General features: G+C 37.0%; 1 protein-coding gene across 1 annotated transcript in view; it reads right to left on the reverse strand.

Moving 5' to 3' along the window:
- The window catches only part of LOC133653128 (vang-like protein 1), a 102,158-nt gene extending 101,213 nt beyond the window's left edge, over nucleotides 1–945 (reverse strand). The window contains exon 1 of the mRNA XM_062052149.1: nucleotides 830–945. The gene's annotated coding sequence lies outside the window, so the exon portion shown is untranslated. The remainder of the gene's footprint in view (nucleotides 1–829) is intronic.
- Nucleotides 946–19,332: the final 18,387 nt, after the last annotated feature.

Consider the following 19,332-nt stretch of genomic DNA (forward strand, 5'->3'; position numbering starts at 1 on the left):
ATTAATTATTTCAAAACATTGTTGAAATGTTTCAATACATTTTTTTTTTATTAAATAGCAAATTAATAGAGCAAATTTAAAATAAGAAATTAATTTATACCTGTATATCTATAAAAAAACAAGTACCGTATTTTTCGGAGTATAAGTCGCACCGGAGTATAAGTCGCACCTGCCGAAAATGCACAATAAAGAAGGAAAAAAACATATATAAATCGCACTGGAGTATAAGTTGTATTTTTTGGGGAAATGTATTTGATAAAACCCAACACCAAGAATAGACATTTGAAAGGCAATTTAAAATAAATAAAGAATAGTGAACAACAGGCTGAATAAGTGTACGGTATATGAGGCATAAATAACCAACTGAGAACGTGCCTGGTATGTTAACGCAACATATTATGGTAAGAGTCATTCAAATAACTGTAACATATAGAACATGCTATACGTTTACCAAACAATCTATCACTCCTAATCGCTAAATCCCATGAAATCTTATACGTCTAGTCTCTTACGTGAATGAGCTAAATAATAATATTTGATATTTTACGGTAATGTGTTAATAATTTCACACATAAGTCGCTCCTGAGTATAAGTCGCACCCCCGGCCAAACTATGAAAAAAACTGCGACTAATAGTCCGAAAAATAAAGTATATATTTTCAATAATTGTATGAATCATGCACTTTGTATTTAATCGATTAATTATTACCTAATCTTTAATATTACCGATATTTGTCCAGACTTTCTGTAGTCTTCCACAAACATGTAATCTAATAAAGTAGTATCACATCAGAAAGTTACCGTGTGTGATTATGCATTTTTATACTTACATTAAACATAATTCCGTTATTCCGTTGCGGTAATCTGATTACAGTCGGCGGCACGTGCGCCTCGCGCTGTTGATGGGAAACACCTGATGAGAATACCTCGCGTCTTTTCAAAGCGGGAAGCGCGCGCAGATGGCGCCAATTGAGGAGGCGAGGTTACCCCACCCCTACCCCCGCCCCTCCAATGGAATTATTAGTTGTGAAGATGGATGTCTTCCTCTCCAAAGACACGCTTTATGAGGGTAGAGGTCTTTGCCAAATAGGAAGAAAAAGTAAATATATATATATATATATATATATATATATATATATATATATATATATATATATATATATATATATATATATATATATATATATATATATATATATATATATATATATATATATATATATATATATATATAAACATATAAATTATATATACGTATATGTGTATGGACTGTATATATATATATATATATATATATATAAAATATACACATATATATATATATATATATATATATATATATATATATATATATATATATATATATATATATATATATATATATATATATATATATATATACATACATATACATATATATATATATATGCATACATATATACATATATATATATATATATATATATATATATATATATATATATATACATATATATATATATATATATATATATATATATATATATATATATATGCGCGACCCCAAAAAAGGGACAAGCGGTAGAAAATGTATGGATATACATATATATATATATATATATATATATATATATATATATATATATATATATATATATATATATATATATATATATATATATATATATATATATATATATATTGAGACATTGTGTCCAAACGTTTTCCACATAAAATTGAGCGGGTGGAGATCACTTTGGAAATATAAGCCAAGCTGTCCGAACAAAAGAATATTTTAGCTTTGTGTTATAGCTGACTAAGCAATAACACTTTTATTTCCGCAATATGCTGAAGGCAAATTAAAAAAAAAAATGGCAGCACAGAAATATGGAACATCACGGTGAACAAATAGTTTTTCAGCAAAAAATATACTAAATTGAAGTTGAAAAGAATGTATCTCCACTTTTACCACTGTATTTGTTCTTATTTTTCTGACAAAGTTTACAATGAAGTGAAAAATAAGGACTCATTTATTCAATTATTTTTAGGATTAGGGTCACTTACCATCTATACAGCACGGGTGTCAAACTCAAGGCCCTTGAGCCAGCTCTGGCCTGCCACGTCATTTTATATGGCCCGCGAAAGCCTGGAAAAAATGAGTTTCAATAAAATACTTGTATTTTTTTTTTTTTTTTTACTAAAAGCATTCGTTCTTTCAATTTTAACAGAAACAAATATGCATATTTTAAACTTTAATATGATCTGATCATGCCAATGATATTATTATACTACTCAGTGGCCTAGTGGTTAGAGTGTCCGCCCTGAGATCGGTAGTGAGTTGAAACCCCGGCCGAGTCATACCAAAGACTATAAAAAAATGGGACCCATTACCTCCCTGCTTGGCACTCAGCATCAAGGGTTGGAATTGGGGGTTAAATCCCCAAAATGATTCCCGGGCGCGGCACCGCTGCTGCCCACTGCTCCCCTCACCTCCCAGGGGGTGAACAAGGGGATGGGTCAAATGCAGAGGACAAATTTCACCACACCTAGTGTGTGTGACAATCATTGGTACTTTAACTTTAACTTAATATACTGTATTGCAAAACTATTTTTGTGAGATAAAAACAAATAGTTAAATATCTGCTTGCCACCGTTATTTATTATTTTAAAGCAAGTTATACATAAAAAACATGCATATGCAATTCGATTAATCATCATGATCAATCACAGGTTATTACCCGCATGCATAATGTAAATTAATTTGAAAAAAGGGGCCCTTTGAAATCAGCCATTACTGCGATGTGGCCCTCAATGAAAATGAGTTTGACACCTCTGATCTACAGTATCATAACAGTCAATCTGTTGTGAGTCACTTTCACATTGTTTCATGACAACTCAAAAAAACTGCTTTTTACTGAATAATACAACTATGAACGTTAAAACATTAAGAGTATGAGAACGTCTTTCCCACCTTCTACCTTCCTAGTCACGTCCGTTGTGTCCTTGGGCAAGACACTTCACCCTTTGCCTCTGATGGCTGCTGGTTAGCGCCTTGCATGGCAGCTCCCGCCATCAGTGTGTGAATGTGTGTGTGAATGGGTAAATGTGGAAATACTGTCAAAGCGCTTTGAGTACCTTGAAGGTAGAAAAGCGCTATACAAGTATAACCCATTTATCATTTATGTATTGTTTACTTCCCACACAACCTCCTGCTAATGTTTGCAATCAAGCAATAACACATAACAAAAAAACAACAACATTAGTTAGAAACACCTGAATGTGTGATACGATACAACTTTTTTGCAGAACATAACGTTTGCGTCAACGTCCATCTTTGTCACACACGCTCACACAAACCCCCACTCTGCTTTGTATGAAAGTATGTGGATTACAGTAAAGTACAGTGTCTACAGTAGCTTTAAAAAACACTGCAGTTATTTGAAGTGTTCCATACTTATTCAGTCCTTTACTGCAATAACTTTAATATTAAAGGATATTATTGAAGGGTTATTAAAACCACTTATTAAATAGGAAGATTTCTTGCTTGCCTTCTTTTATCCATGACTGCCTTATTAGAGCAGGAGTGTGGCCTGGAAGCCATTTCGTTTTTGTTAAACTGACCTTCGCCAAATTAAACAGAAAAACAACAAACATTTAAAAAAGAGCAAACTGGTTGTAATGCAGCAATAATTAGTAGTATTGTTGATACGTCTTGTCTTACAAAACAATTGTTTTTTAATAGAAAAATATCAAAAGTTAAATGGGCTCGGGGTCTTTTTGTGTGGAGTTTGCATGTTCTCCCTGTGACTGCATGGGTTCACGGTTTCCTCCCACCTCCAAAGACATGCACCTGGGGATAGGTTGATTGGCAACACTAAATTGGCCCTAGTGTGTGAATGTGAGTGTGAATGTTGTCTGTCTATCTGTGTTGGCCCTGTGATGAGGCGGCAACTTGTCCAGGGTGTACCTTGCCTTTCGCCCGAATGCAGCTGGGATAGGCTCCAGCCACCCCCGCGACCCCGAAATGGATGGATGGATGAGAAAGGTTTTCTCGCCCCTATTACACCAATGTTGTCCAAAGTGCGACCCAGGGCCCATTTGTGGCCCACAGCTTTTTTTTTCATTTGCCCTCGGAAACAAAACAAAAACACAATTCAACTCTATTACAGCATTCCACAGGGACTGGCTCAAAATTTCACGTGAAAACCAAAATGGCTGATGAATTGTTTGCCAATTTATTTATTTTGGGTTAGAAACAATTTGAATAAAATATCCTTAAAGCAGAAAGTCATGAAGTTAAAAATATAAATTGAAGATATTTCCTCATGTTAATTATTGTGTGTGTGTGTTTGTAGAACAGCAGGACACTGAATAAAGTGTGTGTACGAGTGACAACAAGTCCGGCAATGGTATAGATTGGATGTAAATGATTGTGTGTGTCCAGATTGTGTGTGTAATGTATGCACACACACCTCATGATGTGTACAGATGGTTCGAGCGTGAGTCTGAATGAGGAGTGAACCATCCGCCGCTGCTGACGCATTGTGTGTGTGTTGGGGGGGTGGTCTTCAATACCGCCTCTAATGAGAACAGACTGGCCCTTTCTCAACCCCCCGCACCCCACCCAGCACACACACACACACACACACACACACACACACACACACACACACACACACACACACACACACACACACACACACACACACACACACACACACACACACACACTCTCCTTCTCCATTTCTTCTTTGCCCGTTCCCATCTGTTTGGAGACAAAGGGCCACGAGCCAGCTCAGGCCTCGAGACCCTGCTGGTGAAGTAGGCCTGGATAATAGGTCTCATCCTTAGGGCTGCATTTCACCACATGGACAAGCTTTGTACTTTACCTTTCTGGACACGCAGTTTCACAAAACACACCTCCAGCGTTCATCAACACACACCATATTGACAACATACGCCGCTAGTTGTCACACTGCCCAACTGTATTGTTTGTGTTGTACACCTGAAGTACATTCAACATCTTTCTTACAATTTGCAAACAACTCACAAGTCGGTGTGTCTCAATAAGTGCACCAAGGCCATGTCTACACTAAGTCGTTTAACCCCTTAAACGAATAATTATTTAGCCCAAGCCCAGTTTCAGCCACACTAAACCAGTGTTTAAGGTCCCCCTCCTCGGACAAATTTTTACCCGAGTAAGTGTATTTCTTGAATCTCCGGCTCTTAGCTTTGTATGGACTCATTGATCGTTTACAAAGTGAGTTCAAAGAGTGTTACTAAAACGGCCTTCTTTCATCTCCGTAATATCGCTAAAATTCGTTCCATCTTGTCCACTAGCGACGCTGAGATCATTATTCATGCGTTCGTTACGTCTCGTCTCGATTACTGTAACGTATTATTTTCGGGTCTCCCTATGTCTAGCATTAAAAGATTACAGTTGGTACAAAATGCGGCTGCAAGGCTTTTGACAAAAACAAGAAAGTTTGATCATATTACGCCTATACTGGCTCACTTGCACTGGCTTCCTGTGCACTTAAGATGCGACTTTAAGGTTTTACTACTTACGTATAAAATACTACACGGTTTAGCTCCAGCCTATCTCGCCGATTGTATTGTACCATATGTCCCGACAAGAAATCTGCGTTCAAAGAACTCCGGCTTATTAGTGATTCCCAGAGCCAAAAAAAAGTCTGCGGGCTATAGAGCGTTTTCTATTCGGGCTCCAGTACTCTGGAATGCCCTCCCGGTAACAGTTAGAGATGCTACCTCAGTAGAAGCATTTAAGTCCCATCTTAAAACTCATTTGTATAATCTAGCCTTTAAATAGACCCCCCTTTTTTAGACCAGTTGATCTGCCGTTTCTTTTCTTCTCTCCTCTTCTCCCCTGTCCCTTGCGAGGGGGAGTTGCATAGGTCCGGTGGCCATGGATGAAGTGCTGGCTGTCAAGAGTCGGGACCCCGGGTGGACCACTAGCCTGTGCATCGGTTGGGGACATCTCTGCGCTGCTGACCCGTCTCCGCTCGGGACGGTTTCCTGTTGGCCCCGCTGTGGACTGGACTCCCGCTGATGTGTTGGATCCACTGTGGACTGGACTTTCACAATGTTATGTCAGACCCACTCGACATCCATTGCTTTCGGTCTCCCCTAGAGGGGGGGGGGGGGGTTACCCACATATGCGGTCCTCTCCAAGGTTTCTCATAGTCATTCACCGACGTCCCACTGGGGTGAGTTTTTCCTTGCTCGTATGTGGGCTCTGTACCGAGGATGTCGTTGTGGCTTGTACAGCCCTTTGAGACACTTGTGATTTAGGGCTATATAAATAAACATTGATTGATTGATTGAAGTGACGCCAGAAAGACCGCGCCCACACAGGAAGTGACGTCAGAAAGTCCGAGCCCCACACAGTAAGTGACATCGAAAGAACGCGCCACAGCCAGCTTCATAACAAAGATGGAGGCGGATCATCCAGACATGCCCATGTTTCTCCTTCTTCTACATGTACAGGCGCTTTTGGAAATCACAAATCAATACCTTAAGAGAAGGCAACGGGTGATTGCAGCTATTTCGGATACTACACATCTCAGACGGCAAAACCCTCCCCCCTCCACATACCACCTCCCCGGATTGTAAATAATCAAATGTAAATAATCAAATGTATATACTTGTTCTTATGCTTTCTGAACTCACCATGTTCACTGATCGCTTTACATATCCTACGAAGTCAGACCTACACTGTTTCAATGTTTCAATTTCTCAGATGATGCAATTGTTGATGACTGAAGTGCTGATATCAACCAAACCTAACCACCCCGCCCCTAACCCCCTCCCCCTCCACATCCCACCCCCCGGATTGTAAATAATGTAAATAATTCAATGTATATACTCTGATGATTACCTTGTGTGATGACTGTATTATGCTGATAGTATATATTTTTAACATGAATTGATTTACGTGGACCCCGACTTAAACAAGCTGAAAAACTTATTCGGGTGTTACCATTTAGTGGTAAATTGTACGGAATATGTACTGTGCTGTGCAATCTACTAATAAAAGTTTCAATCAATCAATCAATCAAGAGAACTTTCAAACTTTCGAACAGTCAGCTGTGATTCTACTTACTGGAAAACTTGGTTCCTTCCTCCCGTGGATGTGATCGTGATAGGCAGTGTGTGACTACAAATATTGCTTGGCCAGGCATTGTGCATGATGCCCGCATCTTCGCTAACTCCGCCATTAGCGCACAGCTGAAAGATGGAACCATCCCCTCGTGTCCCAAACAGTTTATCGCATTGTCTACTTTCTCATGTCGATTAAAGATTTTATTAATTTATGATGGCTCAGGTGTGATTCACTACAATAGGGCACCCACAGCACACTGGATTCCAGTTAATTGAAATACCACAACACTGGATATTGTTCAAAGGAGATATATTTAAATTTAAAAACTTGCACACAAAACAGCAAACAATTGTAAAATGCACATCAAACTATTTACAATATAGCTCTTTTAAATAACTTCACAGTGAAGTAAAGTCCTCTACTGGAGAGCTTGGAGCAGATGGACGCTTTTTTAATTTTTTTCGCGTATGCATACTAGGTCGCAGGGGGCGCGGGTCTTAAACTGTGGCATTTTTCTGTGTGGAAATGGATAAGGTTAGGTGTGATTTACCCTGGGTAACCTTATCCAGCTTAGTGTAAACGGGCCCTAAGTATGGCAAGATGCAGTACACTGACAGTACTCAATGTTGTACAGCACTCTGTTATTAACAGTGATGGTCGCTTACGACCCCAAATATTTGCCATCTTGGCGAGGGTTTGCAATTCATCATTAGAAAGGACAGAAGAAGAAGAAGCAAGTGGAACCTTTGTTTTAGTTAGTTACTCGTCTAAAAGAGAAGACAAAGATCCAATCATACGGAAACTGAAGCAGTTGTTTCCATTTAAAAAATTTAATCCAAACAGTACTTTACAGAAACCTATGAACAGAAAACACATTTTATTGAGAATATTTAGAGTTTTTACATGCAGAAAACAATGTGAATGAAATGCATAAAAGAACACCTAACATCACTTCTACCTTTATAGAACACACTTGTTGGCAAAGACAGCAATGAGTGGAGAGAGGGGAGGAGTGGGCAGAGCCGAGCACACACCACCTTAGTATTTTGCTACAAGTTCTTTCTTGCATTTAATCGTGTGTTTCACCTTCTTTATCAAAGTATAGTCACTCGCAACTTTCTTTGGTCCTGTGGTGGATTTGTTTGCAGTCGTACTCAAAAAAGTAAAGTACATTTTTGGGTGTAATAACAGATGATAAAATGAATTGGAAATCTCTTGTAAAAATATACAACACACGTCAATAATGAATAAAGCAAAACATGTTCTCGACCAAAAATCAATTCATATTCTTTACTGCTCGCTCGTGTTATCACATCTGAGTTATTGTGTAGAACTATGGGAAAAAAAACTACAAATGTGCGCTTCATTCACTAACGGTGTTACAAAAAAGAATAATACATAATGTTGGATATAGAGAATATACAAACCCTTTATTTATTGAATCACAATTATTGAAATTCAATAATTTGGTGTATTTGCAAACAGATACAATTATGTACAAAGCAAACTATAACCTGTTACCCAAGAATGTACAACAATTCTCAACAAAAGAGGAGAAATATAACCTTAGAGGAAACTCTAATCTAAAACATTTGTATGCTCGTACAACACTTAAAACATTTAGCATATCTGTACGTGGAATTAAATTACGGAATGGATAAAGTAAAGAAATCAAACAAAGCACCAATGTGATTCAGTTTAAGGGACTGTTCAAAAGTGTTCACAATGTACAAAGAACAATTATTATTATTATTTTTTTTTATAATCAATCAACAAAACAATACACAACAATACCACAACAATGCAATCAAATTCCAAAACCAAACCCGTCCCACCAATGTTAGGAATAACAACAAACAGAGCAATTGAGAGCAATTGAGGACACACAAACATGACACGGAACAATACAAATGTAGTGAAACAAAAATGAACATTATCGACAACAGCATCAATATTGGTAATAATTTCAAAATAGCAATGATTAAAAAAACCAACCCTCATTGATATTATCATTAAAAACATTAATAAAAAATAATTAAAAAAATTTGAAATGAACAATAGTGTCACAGTGGCCCACACCTGCATCACATCTCACAAGCTTGACAACACACTGTGTCCAATATTTTCCACAAAGATATAATAAGTCATATTTTGGTTCATTTAATAGTTGAAACAAATTTAAATAATGGATCCCATATTCCAATATATGACTCATTATTATCTAAACTAAATGCAGTTTGTTCTACTGATATCATCTCCATAGCTTGTGTATACCAGTCAGTATGAGTTGGACTATCAACAGCTAACCATTTTTTAAAATATTACCCTTTTTGTTATTATGCATATTGAAAGAAAAGCATTTTTACTCTTTGATGACACGTTACTAAATTGATGGAGATCCCCAAGAATACAAGTTTGCAGTGTCATTAGGATGTTTATATTAAGGAATGTGATTGCTTCTTTTGTTGTTTTCAACCATAACCCTTTTATTCTCTGACATTCTTACAATAAATGAACAAAAGTTCCCTCAGCTGCCCGACACTTCATACATAACTTGCTATCTACTACACCAATTTTAAACAGCTGAGAAGATGTAAAATACAAGCTATTCAATATCTTAAATTGAGTCAGTTTATCTTTAATGCTTCTAAAGGGCTTATTGGCATTTTTCCAAATATCATTCCATGATATGTCTCTTTCATCGAAAATGTTTAAGTCCATCATCCATTTCCGAACACATGCATCATTTGCATTTCTAGTGTGATGTTCATTTATTATTCCATAAAATAGTTTAATTAATTTCTTAATTGTATCTTGATTAAAAAGTGCATCTTCCAGTTCATGGCTATTTAAAGACATACTTTCAGAGGATATGCATTTATTTACAGCGTGTTTTAATGAGATAAAATTAAAAAAATGATTTCTGGGTACATTATATTGTTCAACTAAATCATTGAACGGTTTAAAATAGTTTTTATTAATAATATGATGAGGTTTAGTAATACCTCTGTCTTTCCATGTTGTCCATTTAACCACATTTTTATTAATTATGATATTAGGATTGTACCAAAGCGGTTGATTTACAGATGTCATTGGGTTGATTCCTAGTATTTTCTGGCACAGTTTTAGAATGTTAAAGGTGGCTTCTATTGGGCTCTGCCTCAATTCATTAGGTATTTTTTTAATATAATATAAGCTCCCCACATCAATGTCCAAATTCATTAACATATTTTTTTTTATGTTGATCCAATCTTTATCCGCAGAAGAATGAAATAAGTGGCTTGCTTGTTCACAACCGAAGGAGATATAATAATGTAATAAGTTTGGTAATTGTAGTCCTCCTTTATCTTGTGTACAAGACAACCTTAAGTATGAGCATCTGGCCTTCTTTCCACACCATATAAAATGTGATATCATTGTATGTATTTTCTTAAACCAACTTTTATTAATTAGGACAGGCATCATTTTCAGTATATACAGTAATTAACTGCTGGCAGTATACTCATTTTTACTATGTTCACACGACCCCAAAGTGATATTTGGAGACGTGACCAGCGTTCCATTTTGGATTCTATGTTATTTTTTAAATGTTTAAGATTTAGATCTCTACTTGCATAAAGGTTTGGTGTAATATGTAGTCCTAGATATATGATTTCTGCCTCTTTCCATTTAATTTTGGAGTTCTGAACTTGTGATTTCTTGCAGTGTTTATTAAGTGGTAATATTTCACATTTGTCCCAATTGACTTAATACCCTGATAAACAGCCATATTCAGTAATGACATTATTGATATAGTGAAGAGAGGAGTTAACATGTGACAGGTAGAGAATAATGTCGTCACAATACATCGACAGCTTATTATACTGAGAGCCAATTTTTATACCATGAATATTATTTTCACTTCTTATTTTTGCAGCTAAGGGTTCAATAACCAAATTAAATAATAATCCAGATGCAGGACATCCCTGTTTTACTCCTCTTTTTAACAAAAAAGGTTCTGAAATACGATTATTGGTTTTGACTGATGCCATGGGTCTTGTATAAAGCATCTTAATCCATTGTATAAAATGATCTCCAAATCCAAATTTACGTAATGTGCAAAACATAAATGACCAGTTTATGCGGTCGAAAGCCTTCTCCGCATCAACAGTACATACTGCTGTGGGATAAGGGAGACTTCGAGCATAGTAAATAATATTAAACAATTCCCTTATATTGTCTGAAGATTGTCGACCTACCATGAAGCCAGTTTGGTCAGTATGAATTAATTTTCCTATTACATTTGATAATCGTGTGGCTAAGATTTTTGCCAATATTTTATTGTCCATATTAGATAGGGATAAAGGACGATAATTACTGCAATTCAATGGGTCTTTATCCTTTTTATGTATCAATGAGATATGAGAAAAATTGAAGGTTGGAGAAAACAATTCTTTATTAAATGAAGATTGGTACATTTGTAATAATAGAGGACACAAATCTTCACTGAATATTTGATACAATTCTGTATTGTAGCCATCAGGGCCAGGAGATTTATTTTTTGCAAATGAATTTATAGCTTTTTGAATTTCCATTAATTGTATAGGTTCCTCCAGAAATGTTATGTCATGCTCTGATAAGGGTGGCAGTTGTATTGCGTCTAAACATGATCGCATAGCTTCTATGCTACAATCTTTCTCAGGCTTATATACATTTGTATAAAATGTTCTAAACGTTTCATTGATTTGCTTGGCAAACAAATGTAAAATGCACAGCAAACTATTTACAATATAGCTCTTTTATATAACTTCACAGTGAAGTAAAGTCATCTACTGGAGAGCTTGGAGCAGATGGACACATTTTTAATTTTTTTCGCGTATGCGTACTAGGTCGCAGGGGGCGCGGGTCTTAAACTGTGGCATTTTTCTGTGTGGAAATGGATAAGGTTAGGTGTGATTTACCCTGGGTAACCTTATCCAGCTTAGTGTAAACGGGCCCTAAGTATGGCAAGATGCAGTACACTGACAGTACTCAATGTTGTACAGCACTCTGTTATTAACAGTGATGGTCGCTTACGACCCCAAATATTTGCCATCTTGGCGAGGGTTTGCAATTCATCATTAGAAAGGACAGAAGAAGAAGAAGCAAGTGGAACCTTTGTTTTAGTTAGTTACTCGTCTAAAAGAGAAGACAAAGATCCAATCGTACGGAAACTGAAACAGTTGTTTCCATTTAAAAAATGTAATCCAAACAGTACTTTACAGAAACCTATGAACAGAAAACACATTTTATTGAGAATATTTAGAGTTTTTACATGCAGAAAACAATGTGAATGAAATGCATAAAAGAACACCTAACATCACTTCTACCTTTATAGAACACACTTGTTGGCAACGACAGCAATGAGTGGGAGGAGCGGGCAGAGCCACGCGGACACCACCTTAGTATTTTGCTACAAGTTCTTTCTTGCATTTAATCGTGTGTTTCACCTTCTTTATCAAAGTATAGTCACTCGCAACTTTCTTTGGTCCTGTGGTGGATTTATTTGCAGTCGTACTCAAAAAAGTAAAGTACATTTTTGGGTGTAATAACAGATGATAAAATGAATTGGAAATCTCATGTAAAAATATACAACACACGTCAATAATGAATAAAGCAAAACATGTTCTCGACCAAAAATCAATTCATATTCTTTACTGCTCGCTCGTGTTATCACATCTGAGTTATTGTGTAGAACTATGGGGAAAAAAACTACAAATGTGCGCTTCATTCACTAACGGTGTTACAAAAAAGAATAATACATAATGTTGGATATAGAGAATATACAAACCCTTTATTTATTGAATCACAATTATTGAAATTCAATGATTTGGTGTATTTGCAAACAGATACAATTATGTACAAAGCAAACTATAACCTGTTACCCAAGAATGTACAACAATTCTCAACAAAAGAGGAGAAATATAACCTTAGAGCAGGGGTCACCAACCTTTTTGAAACCAAGGGCTACTTCTTGGGTACTGATTACTGGGAAGGGCTACCAGTTAGATACACACTTAAATAAATTGCCAGAAGTATCCAATTTGCTCAATTTACCTTTAACTCTGTTATTATTAATAATTAATGATATTTATCTTTGTGGAAATACTGATCATCTTAATGATTTATCACAATAAATATATATAGAAACAGATAAATATCAATATGCAACACTTTATTTTTATATTTTCTCTAAGTGCACATTTTTCAAATTGAACATTTTCAAATGATCACTTCTAAGACAGTCTTGTGAAATCACAATATCCCATTTTAACTAGCTAGCCACTAACATTTTTTTAACAAATCATGAATTACTTTGCGCCATGTTTGTACAAATAATAACTCCTGTAAAATACAAAAGTAAACTCTCAAATTTTTAAATCATGTCACACTTTGAACTGGACACCACATCTGTTATCTGTTTCTTTGTCAGTTAGTGGGAAGCCTGGCATTGCATGCTGTTAACTAGTGTGTTGTACTCTGGTGTGTAACTTGACACTGCAACTCTGAGTGAGTCTTGCAGATGTGCATCAGTGAGGCGTGTTCTGTGTTTGTTCTTGATGAAGTTCATGTCAGAAAAGGCTGATTCACAAAGATAAGATTTTTCCTCATTGTTTGCGGAACCTTCTTAATCTTTTGGACATATTTTCACAGCAATCTGGCCTTAAGCTTAATTATGATGAATGTAAAATGTTAAGGATCGGAAATCTAAAGGGAACGTCCTTTCGAATGGAATGCAAAGTGCCTGTTTTGTGGACAGATGGACCAGTTAACATACTTGGTGTTGTTGTCCCAGAAAATCTGGAAGATCTAGGCTCAGTAAATTATGATAATCGACTAAGAAAGCTGGACAAAATTATGCAATTATGGAAAGGGAAATCCCTAACCTTGTATGGTAAAATGTCTATTGCCAACTCGTTAATTATTCCTCAATTTATTTATTTGTTTTTGTCATTAACAGCTCCATCACAAAACTTTTTTAAAGATTTATGAGCGGAGGGTCTTCGATTTTGTCTGGAACGGCAAACCAGAAAAGATTAAAAGAAAGGTTTTGTACAAAGAGTATGAATATGGGGGCCGGAACTTCTCAACCTTGAAGCTATGTGTCTGTCTTTAAAAGCATCAATTGTTCCAAAGATGTATTTAAACATTGAGTGGTACACAAATGTCCTGTTGGACAAAAAACATGTACTGTATCAAAATAAATTGTATCCTTTTTTACAAGTGATCCCCTCCCAGAGAGTCTGCTGGGAAACATGGCGGGGTTCATAAAGGAAACAATCCACTCATAGTGGTGTTTTCAATTTTATGTGCCAGAAAAAAGAGACGATATTTTGCAGCAGTTAATATGGATGAACTCTAATATTGTAATAGATGGAAAGCCTTTCTTTTGGAAAAATGCGTTTGAAAGAGGAATCATTTTTGGTTTCACCCCTCTTTTTTCTTCAAGAGGATTATGAGTCATTTTTCATCTAAACGAGAATGTATAAGGATTGTTAATGATGGACAAAATTCAGAGAAAAAAATTCAGTTCACCTTTAAGGTCTTGTGTCTGGATCATTTTGGTGATCTGGCAGATGTTCACTAATGTGAAACAACAGAGCACACCTTTGGCCTGCTAAAAAGTTGGTTAGGTTGTCTAAATCATACTGGAGGACTGCTTGTAATTGCCCAGAAAAGGTGGTGCAGATTATGGTTGTGTGCTGCATGTTTGACAATATAGCACCACAGGTTGAAGCATGAGTTGTCCCACCTCTTCACCAAAAGACAACGACTATCTTCTTCTTCTTCGCGTTGGTGACCCCTGCCTTAGAGGAAACTCTAATCTAAAACATTTGTATGCTCGTACAACACTTAAAACATTTAGCATATCTGTATGTGGAATTAAATTACGGAATGGATAAAGTAAAGAAATCAAACAAAGCACCAATGTGATTCAGTTTAAGGGACTGTTCAAAAGTGTTCACAATGTACAAAGAACAATTATGATAAACATCTTGAACCCGTTTCTAAAAAAAAATGTTTTATTGAGACCAAGATTATGTATGTATTTAATATTTGTTTACTTACTATGGTATATTATTTATTTATTTATGTTCACTGTTATGTTATGGAGAACAAGGAAATAGGATAAAATTGCTATGATATGAAAAGGGGGAGGATTAAATAAGTTCAGCATCTTCCTACTCCTTTTCAGACGTGCTGTAATGAAACAACTGGAAATATGTGATGAATTACATTGTATTGTATGCATGTACAAAATAAACTGAAACTGAACTGAACTGAACGTGTAGATTCTTTGTTTGGGCACTCCATTTTGCGAAATGACTCGCGGTCAAATGGACTAGTTAGGCCGTTCAATAACTGAGACAGTATGCAAAGACTGGACACAATTTATTCAAAGAGCTTTGTCAAAACACAAATCCTATGAAAAGCAAGGTAGCCCTGACTTGTGACTGCCATGTTAGGAACATGTTTGGCATGAATTGATTAGGTTCAGCATTACACTGTTAAAATTCACAAACTTGGGAGATAAGTGCACACTTGCATACTTGCATTTAGTATTTTTTAAGTAAAGTACAGTAAAATGCAGTACACTGTCAATACCTGGATGTTTTACTCAAACAGTGAAAATGGTGACTGGTCATTGATGGACATTTAAAGGGGTCATCTTATGTTTTTTTTTCTATTTTTAAAACTGGTGAATGGTGGTTCTTCGGTGAAACATTGCATAGATTTGGTTTTACAGACCTATTTGTAAGCCATATTACCCTTTCAAAACGGTTCGTTTTTAGAGGCGGACTTGTTAGATGCAAATTAACCTCTCCTCACCACGCCCCTGCATGCTGAGTCAGCATGTCTCCTCCATGGCCATAAATAGCAGTCACAGAGCCTGCCATTGAAAGTAGTGTTTTCGGGAAAATCCATCGTTTTGTGAGGGGTCTGTGGTCGGAGTAGGGCTAATCTTTGCACACACTCGAAGCAACTGCTCATCAGATGAAGGCACATTGCCACGAATCATAAAAGTTAAAAGTAAGGCACTTTTTACTTCGGATAAGGCTGGAAGTTAGTGTAGTGTGCAGCACTGGTTAAAACAAACAACAGAGCATTTTCCTTCATTGGGTTTCATCGTCGACATGATGTTGTAATGTTGTAGCACAGCCTGTTTTACATACATTTAAATTGGCTGACTCGCGGAAGGATGTTTGGGTAAATATATACCATATATGGATAATCCGCTGAGGCTGGGGCGTTGTCTTCCGTGTTCCACTCTGCCTCCATTCCCTGGCTCCTCTCCTGTGAGGTGCCTACCTGTCAGGCGGTGCTTGAGTGAGACTCCACAATAGTATAATATTTAAACAACAGGCCTGGACTGTGCACCTTACCTCCTTTTGCACTATTTTTATTTTCTTTCTTTCCTATGTTTTGCATATTGGTAGACTGTCGCACTGATCCTGGAGTTGCTTTTAATCTCACTGTACCTGTGTATAGTGACAATAAAAGACATTCTATTCTATTCTAAAAATGTTGTACAACATTTACCTCCTCGAACAGACTGAAAATGACTTTGAAATCCTTTTTGGTTTGTTCTGATTGGCCTCTTGCCGTCTCATTAGATCTAACATGGATAATGAGCTGCGTGACTGAAGAGGCAGCGCTTGTCAATACGGGAAACCGTTAACAATGTCCATAACTTTGGCTCTGCAAGTAATAGCATTTATAAAGCGGATATTCTTAGTTATGCTATCTCCCACAGTCAGGGTAGCAGGAGAGAAGAGTGCATACTTTTTAGGCGATGTGCTGGGAGGGTCACTACCTCTGGGAAACGCCGACTTCCTTCAAACCTGGGCCGGGCAGCAGCAGGACCGGACAAGGAGGACACCGCTGGTTCGCAGCGTGGCGTAGTGACAGACTGCATGGACACCGCATCCCAAACTGCTTCAGGTGTGCGCAGGAAGTTGGACCGTGGGTGGAGGAGCAAGCCTCAGCAGCTCCATCAGAGAACTTTGCCAACTTTGGAGGGAAGGCTGTGTGGACTGCTGCCAATGGTTTGCAATGGTTGAAAAACCAAGTTATGTCAATCTGTAGCTATAAGCTATTGTTAGCGAGTAAGACCAGGTGTTTTGAGGCTGATCTTACAGTGTTCACTGTGGCATTCGCCATGCCAACTAGCAGCGGGGAGACTCGTAACTCAAATGTATGTTTACAACTGGGAATGGTGTAGTGCGGTTGGGAGAGTGGCCGTGCCAGCAACCTGAGGGTTACTGGTTCAATCCCCACCTTCTACCAAGCTAGTCACGTCCATTGTGTCCTTGAGCAAGAAACTTCACCCTTGCTCCTGATGGGTCGTGGTTAGCGCCTTGCATTGCAGCTCTCGCCATCAGTGTGTGAATGTGTGTCTGAATGGGTGAATGTGGAAATAATGTCAAAACTTTTCTACCTTGAAGGTAGAAAAGCGCTATACAAGTATAACCCATTTACCATTTACCATAACTGAAGCTTGTATCTCAATGTACCTGTAAGTTGAGGTACCATTGTTTGTATTATTTTACATAGGTCTTTGTACTTCTAACAAAAATGTGTCCAAGGTGCGATCCAATAGGCTAAAATGCTCTGTTATTAGTTGTATTAACCAGCACAGGTCACTACACCGACCTCCTGCCTCATCTGAAGAGGTAGTAAGGGCCTACTTAACTTTTGTTTGGTAGCAATGTGCCTTCAGTACAACAGTGGGGATATCTTTTTGTGCTTGCAGAGCACTTTGAAGACAAGGTACTACCAACCTCCAACAATATACAGAAGGATTTTCCAAAAAAATACATTTAAAGGGGCTGTTTGCAACCTTTATGTGGACTTTACAATGTGTTTTAAGCATTAAACCCTACCGCTTCCAGCTTTTAACACGTAATGACGTAAACTATGCCCGTACGCAACACACACACTCAGACTTGGTGTGCGATCAGCTAATGAGAGTATTTTAGCACAATTTAGCTACTAACGTTACCTATTATTGAATGTACACAACAACAACATGCCTACAAATTGTTAGTTGCTTCTCTTGGTCTGCTTTTGTGTGAGTGCACATGCTCCATGCGTGAACATGTGGACGCGACAAACCTGAACGCCAGACAAAGTCTTTGGACTGACGAGCAATTTTTATTCAATATAGCAAGTAATTATGAAAAATGTTGACAATTTAAATATATATGGTCTTAAACACTAATTGTACCATAAGCTAGCCAGCGGTGTTTTATTTTTTGGTTTGAAATAGTAACTTTTAACAAGTTGCAAAAATCCCCTCTGCAGGCACAATCAGTTCCTACTATTTATGGCGATGTTAGAGACAATGAAGCAGTTAGTCCGGGGGTCAGCAACCCGTGGCTCTCGAGCTGCATGCGGCTCTTTAGTGCCACCCTAGTGGCTCCCTGGAGCATTTTTAAAAAATGATTAGAAATGGAAACAAATGGGTGGGGGGAATGGGGATTTTTTTGTTTTGTTTTAGTTAGTTTTTTGTTTGAGGACAAAAATGACACAAACCTTCCCAATTGTTAGAAAGCCCACTGTTTAATATGTTTGTGTGTATGCTTTACTGATGAGAGTATTTTGTGAACATTGTTTTGTCCTACTAATTTAGGGGATTCTTGAACTCACCATAGTGTGGACTGTGACGCAACAGTTTGTTTACATGTAAAATCTTCCACTCCTTCTTTGTCTCATTTTGTCTACCAACAGTTTTATACTCTGCGTGAATGCACAAAGGTGAGCTTTGTTGATGTTATTGACTTGTTGGAGTGCAAATCAGACTTATTTGGTCAGTGCATGACTTCAAGCTAATCAATGCTAACATGCTATTTAGAGGTTGTATGTACATATTGCATCATTTGAAGGTATATTTGAGCTCATTTAATATCCTTTACTTTTATCCTCTTTGTATATAATTTAGTTTTGTATGTCTCATGACACATTATCTGTATGTAATATTGGATGCATTTCTGATAGTTGTTTGTGTGCCATGTTGTTCCAGACCACAGCAAACATTACCTAGCTTATAATTAAAAGATTGTAATTAATCTATTAAAAGAAGACAGCCTGCTGTTTCCTTTAACCTGGACACACACATCTATACCTTTGGCCATTAAAAGCTAGTCATTTCCAGGAGTTATCTCACCTTCTGAGTAGCCTCTGATTTACTAATGGTTTCTAATGTTGTAA

Source organism: Entelurus aequoreus, linkage group LG07 (genome assembly GCF_033978785.1).
Source record: "Entelurus aequoreus isolate RoL-2023_Sb linkage group LG07, RoL_Eaeq_v1.1, whole genome shotgun sequence".
Lineage (NCBI taxonomy): Eukaryota > Metazoa > Chordata > Actinopteri > Syngnathiformes > Syngnathidae > Entelurus > Entelurus aequoreus.